The following is a 6,649-nucleotide window of genomic DNA, read 5'->3' on the forward strand; positions in this document are numbered from 1 at the left end:
GTGTGTGTGTGTGTGTGTGTGTGTGTGTGTGTGTGTGTGTGTGTGTATACATTGGTTTCTTACCAATATATACTGAATTAGTGGATGCATTTTAATTAAACTCTCAGATTGTAATTACTGGACATTCTTCTACTCATTAATTTTTGGAGTCAGTCTGATTCAAAATGGCTGCCACAGCTCATCAGCTTGGCAATAACTCAGTCAGTTTTACTAATACTGAGCTGAAATCTGATGTGTCAGTAGCTGAGAGTCATCCCCAATAAATATTATGAGCACAAACATCACGCAAAAGCTTTGTCAAAAACTCGGACAGGCAAACTCATAAACAATATGCTTTCCTTCAAGAAATACTATAAGCTCTGAACTTAATAGACTTAAACACAGACTTCAAAGCTTTTAATGCCAAGCAATGGTGATTCTAAAATTATCGTAATATAAAGTTTATCTGGGATCATAATATAGAACCAGGTAACATTGTAAAAATAAGAACTTGGATCAATTCGAGGAAATGAAACCGAGCCGCAGACAGGATCGACTCGCACTGTGCTCTCAATCAGCTAAAGAGCAGCCAAGCCTTTTTCCCCCCATCGACAAACGGGTGGTCACTTCAAGCCGCCATCTCGCTGCAGGCCTTCTACTGCTGCAGCTTCTTGCCTCACGCATGTCACATCTTAACTGCAATCATCCAGTGCCTGAAGAGGGGCACAGAAAATTGTGGGACATTATGGATCCTGGAGTTTCAGTCAACAAACCAGCGGCCAGTGCAATAAAAAGTGAGTGGGAGGGTGGGGTTGGGACATATTTACAGACTGATTTCTGTTGGACTAGAATACTTCGCACGAAAAAAGTGGAGACATGTAAAGTTATCCTTACATCTCCTTGTAAGTCTGTTCAAAATCTCACCATTAACAGCCCCCCGCCCCCAGTCATTACTAAGGTGTAATTTAGCACACAGAGTCAAGTTATTTTAGCAAGGAAGTGACACGCTCCACCATGTCGTCATCTTCATTTAAGCTCTGTTTTCGTACTAAATTGTCACGGAAATGAGTCTGAATCATGACGGAAAACGCAGCTCCTGCAGGTTTTAAGATTTTATTTGATGGCGCAAAGTGAGTCAGAATCCATTAGCTTTAAGCACCTGCACTGATTCACACACAATAAGGTAGAGTAGCACACTACCGTCATCAGTCCTCCGTGACTGGAGATTATTTAAAGGGATGGCCTGGTTGTTTGTAGAGATGTTCTGTTGTGTAGTTATCAAACTGTAATCTCTTACAAGGTGTAGCATTGGTGAAAAGGGCAAAAGTTATCCCTCGTCCTCCCTGTTGTTGTGATTTTAGCTGATCTAGTTTGCAGTGAGCTCGCATGAACCTGCAGCTTCAGGGTTGCAAGACCATGACCCTGTTCAGCAAGTGAAAAAAACTAAACATACACAAACCCTGAATAAGCCACACCTGGTATGAAACTCAAAACTGTTACTTGTGCACATCCTTCATAAAACTGCTGCTTTAATGAACTCATGCTTGTATTAACAAATCTTTTCTGGTCAAGTGCAACTGTACAACAGCAACTATTTATATATTCCAATGACTGCACCAAACCTATTTGTGCCATCAAGCTTAAAATAAAGTGATGGAAATAGACAGAGCAGTCTCTGTCCATCTCGCGTTTATTGAATCAGAAAGAACAAAAAATAAATAAATCCATCAAAGTGAACCTGTTAAATTTATTTCTCACTCACAGTAAAACTGTAACGACACAAGCAGCCTATTTGCAGACTGATTGGTGAAGTAATTACTCAGAAACACGCTGATGTGGGCAGGCTGAGGCATGCTGGTCGCAGCTAATGCAACAGTTGTGTTTCTGCTCCTGTAAGAAAACTCTACCTTCAGCCCTCTCAGGCAGTGAGGAAGGAGCAGGAAGCCTCTCTGAAAACAATAACAACTAAAAAAAAAAAAAAAAACTAGACAAACTTCAGTTGGTAAACCTGGTTTGTTCAGCAGGAACACTTCTACGTCACCAAGGTCGAGGTATGCAGGACGAGTTCCTCCTTACACATAAACAACACCGCCTGAACACACACAAGCTTAAACACACGCATTGTGCAAACGTTGTGCTTGTGGCTTTTCCCTTGGATTTTTCAGCACGTCTTTATTTTTGCTTTGCTTGTTATTTGTACACAATGGCTAAGTAAGAACCAAATGTGACGTCTTTGCAGAACAGTGATGAAAAAAGTAATTTATTAGAAATTTTAGCCGTGTGAAGGAATAAAAATACATTAATCTCCTTACTTTACGCAAACATCTTGACTTTATTTTACAACTTCATATTGATATAAAACCTGCTTTATTTAATGATTCATCAGTTTTTAGAATTTTGTGTATCAAGTACTATAACTGGATTAACTCTTCACCACCCACATTATCAAAGATTTTAAGCCTTTTAACATTTTCACTTCAATCTTTCATGATTTTGAAAAAAAAAAATTTAAACAAACCTGGCATTCAGACCATTAAAACATATTATTGAGGTGGTCCGTGAATCTATAAGTGCATATAATCCTTTTTTTATGCTAATATGTCATGTTACCTTTATTTACAAAAACATTCAAATATAGGAAGTATTGTATGTACATCAATGCAGAAGATGCCTGTAACCTGCGTAACGTCCTGTTCTCTAACCTACAGCAGACGTTCCTCTTTCACTAAGAGAACAACTTTGTCACTCAGTCCTCTGCTGCTAAAGTTTGGACCACTCAAACCAAAAACACAAAAACAGTCTCCATGTGTGAAAATGGCACAAGACCACTAATATTCAACCATCCATCCATCCATCCATCCATTTTCTTCCGCCTATCCGGGGTCGGGTCGCGGGGGCAGCAGCTTCAGAAGGGAGGCCCAGACCTCCCTCTCCCCAGCCACTTCTTCCAGCTCCTCCGGGGGAACTCCAAGGCGTTCCCAGGCCAGCCGAGAGACATAGTCCCTCCAGCGTGTCCTGGGTCTTCCTCGGGGCCTCCTCCCGTGGGACGTGCCCGGAGTACCTCACCAGGGAGGCGTCCAGGAGGCATCCTTACCAGATGCCCGAGCCACCTCAACTGGCTCCTCTCGACGTGGAGGAGCAGCGGCTCTACTCTGAGTCCCTCCCGGATGACCGAGCTTCTCACCCTATCTCTAAGGGAGAGCCCAGCCACCCTGCGGAGGAAACCCATTTCGGCCGCTTGTATCTGGGACCTCGTTCTTTCGGTCATGACCCAAAGCTCATGACCATAGATGAGGCTAGGAACGTAGATCAACCGGTAAATCGAGAGCTTCGCTTTCTGACTCAGCTCTCTCTTCACCACGACGGACCGGTACAGCGCCCACTTTACAGCAGACGCTGCACCAATCTGCCTGTCGATCTCCCGCTTCCTTCTTCCCCCATTCGTGAACAAGATCCCCAGATACTTAAACTCCTCCACTTGAGGCAGGACGACCCCCCCGACCCGGAGAAGGCACTCTGCCCTTTTCCAGCTCAAGACCATGGCCTCGGATTTGGAGGCACTGAGTCTCATCCCGGCCGCTTCACACTCGGCCGTGAACCGCTCCAGCGAGAGCTGCAGATCTCGTTCCGATGAAGCCAACAGGACCACATCATCCGCAAAAAGCAGAGATGCGATCCTRAGACCACCAAAACGGATCCCCTCAACACCTCGGCTGCGCCTAGAAATTCTGTCCATGAAAGTAATGAACAGAATCGGTGACAAAGGGCAGCCTTGGCGGAGTCCAACTCTCACCGGAAACGAACCCGACTTAATGCCGGCAATGCGAACCAGACTCTGACACCGGTCGTACAAGGACCTGACAGCCCATATCAAGTGGCCCGGTACCCCATACTCCCAGAGAACCCCCCACAAGGACCCCTTGGGACACGGTCGAACGCCTTCTCCAAGTCCACAAAACACATGTAGACCAGTTGGGCGAACTCCCATGCACCCTCCAGGACCCTGCTGAGGGTGCATGGGAGTTCATGTGGGTGTAATATTCAACCATAGTTTTTCCAAATCTTGTCAGTAAAAAGAGACATTAACCTTGCCTGGTGGCAGCATTAATTTGAGGGTTTTTTTTAAATCAAAATGAGCAGAACGATCAAATCAGATCAAAACAAGGTTTTCTTTTACAAACTGGCTTAAAATATACAGAACTTAATTACACTGAATAAAACTGGACACAGACTGATTTAAATTGAGTCAAATTAGATCATAATAAAATGAACTTGACATAAAACTTTCTCATTTTCTCAGTCTAAAACCTTCAGACAAACCAGATTTAACAGAGTTTAATTATTAGTGTTTGCTCTGATTCGACTCTTGGCTGTTCACGTGTCATATATATATTTTTTTCTCCTGTGCACACATGTGTGTTTTCTGCAGGTACTCCAGTTTCTTCCTTCGAATCCTGACAGCTGGAATAGGCAGCGCGACTGTGCAGTGACACTCTTGTTCCTCTCTGGTTTAACTTCAATGTTTCTGCCAAGAAGCATTGGAGAAACTTTTGAAAGAAAAATGTGTCAAACTTACAGGATCATTGTCAGGAATACCAGTAGTCCACAGTTGTGCAAAAAAAATTGATTTCATTACTGATCAAAGAAAACCTGCTTTAAGATATTTCAGCTTTGTTACCAGTCTTTTAATTGCACAGTGACAACCTTATTGTGACATTTAAGGGGACATATCATGCAAAACCCACATTTTTAGATGTTAAATACATTTTGTTGCATACTGGGAGTCTCTAGGAGTGCAGAAAAGTTGAACTTAGTCTCTCCTGGTGCTGCAAAGATAACTTTATATTCTGTTTGGGTCACAGTTTTCAACCCGTTCAGTTTTCTCTAATCTTTATGATGTTTTCTGAACTATTATGTCACAGTTTTTGCAACGAAACTGCCAAATAAGGTCTGGACTTACGAACTACAATTTGGTTGTCTTCATTCTCATATACAGTATCTCATATATATTTATACAATAAAAGGTTTCTGTTATATTGTCGTAAACCCCTCTATTAAACTAGAATGGACAACTCTGGAAGTTTGAAGAGGGTGACACGAGGACAGCATTATTTGGATTTAAAGACACAGCATCAAAATGAGTTGATCTGAGACACACCTCAGAAAAAGGGGTGAAAGAGGGGCTTGTGGAGCTACAATAAGGAGGAATTTAGACCAAAGCATTGCAGTTCCACTTTAAATAGACCCTAACTGAGGGATTTAATTGTGAAAAAGAAGGATTTTAAAAGCATGATGTGTCTCCTTTAACTCCCAATCTCTTGTTTTTCATCCCACAAGGCACAATGCTAAAACCCTACAGATTAAAACTGACTGATAACATTCTTGTCCTTGACACACTCATTTGAAAACAAAGCAAATGCCATTTCTCCCACCCCAGGTAGCGGCTTGGTGGCAGAGCTGCGCCGCTCGCCAGCAGCCAAGTCACAAGAACAAGTTACGGTTCGGTGACGCTTCAGCGATGGGCCTCCAGCATTCAACCATTCACACAAACAGGCGGGCGTGAGAGAAGAATGCAGCTAGACGAGACTTTCAGCAAAATGCAACCTGGAATACGTCAGCCTAGTCCGGACGGAGGGACTGCATGTGGGCTGCGACACGCAGGAACACAAAGGGACACACACACAAACACAGCTGAATGAAACAAATTACAATTTACACCCATGAAATAAAGAAAAAATCACTATACAAGAGCAGGTTTCCAGCTTGAAAGATGGAGCAGTGTTGACAAATGCGCTGAAGTGCTCCACACAAACATATACTTGCATGAGCAACACACACACACACACACACACACACACACACACACACACACACACACACACACACACACACACACACACACACACATATTGCATACTTTACAATTCAAACCACAGGCAAATGATGCACTTCTAAAGGCTCTTTGACGCAAAACACACGCTCAGGTGCAGAAACATAATGAGCATTTTTTTAGAAGCACAAAGCCACTACAGAACATCTCCATCTTATTAGAATGGCACGCTACGAGTGTGTATGAGGGGGTGGGGCAGGGTGTGTGTGTGTGTGTACATGTGCCTGAATCACTGAGAGCAATACATCTCTAGGTAATTGGATCTGAGCACAACATGTCGACACTGGCAGCCAATCAAACATTTTTTTTCCTTCCAATTTCCCTGCCAACATTAAAATCCCTCTGCAATATGAAGCAGAAGCTCACAACGTGCACACACACACACACGTGCACGCACACTTGTGTTGCTTGATGTTATATTTAAAGATACAAGAAAGCAGCAATTTCACCTCCCTGTAATCGGCTTGTCATAACTCATAGAAACACACAAGAAGGAGCAGCAATGCGCAAATATTGGCAAAGACAAGATGTTAAAGGGAATTTAAAAAACAGGGACTAAACAAAACGCACTTTGCTGATCTGAGGACAGCAAGAACATCCCTCAAAATGAGTCCCCAGAAACACACACAAAGACCTGAATTAAAGTCACCGGCTTTAATTTCCTGCCTTTTATGTTTATTGCAGCTTTATGTTTTATCTTTCTATCTATTGTTTGAGCTTTTTCTCTCACTCTTTTACACACACACACACACACACACACACACACACACACACACACAC

General features: G+C 42.9%; 1 protein-coding gene across 1 annotated transcript in view; it reads right to left on the reverse strand.

Annotated features, from left to right (window-relative positions):
* The window catches only part of pde2a (phosphodiesterase 2A), a gene marked incomplete in the record, with an annotated part of 155,405 nt that overhangs the window by 147,813 nt on the left and 943 nt on the right, over window positions 1–6,649 (reverse strand).

This window comes from Austrofundulus limnaeus, unplaced genomic scaffold (genome assembly GCF_001266775.1).
Source record: "Austrofundulus limnaeus strain Quisiro unplaced genomic scaffold, Austrofundulus_limnaeus-1.0 Scaffold184, whole genome shotgun sequence".
NCBI classification, from domain to species: Eukaryota; Metazoa; Chordata; class Actinopteri; order Cyprinodontiformes; family Rivulidae; genus Austrofundulus; species Austrofundulus limnaeus.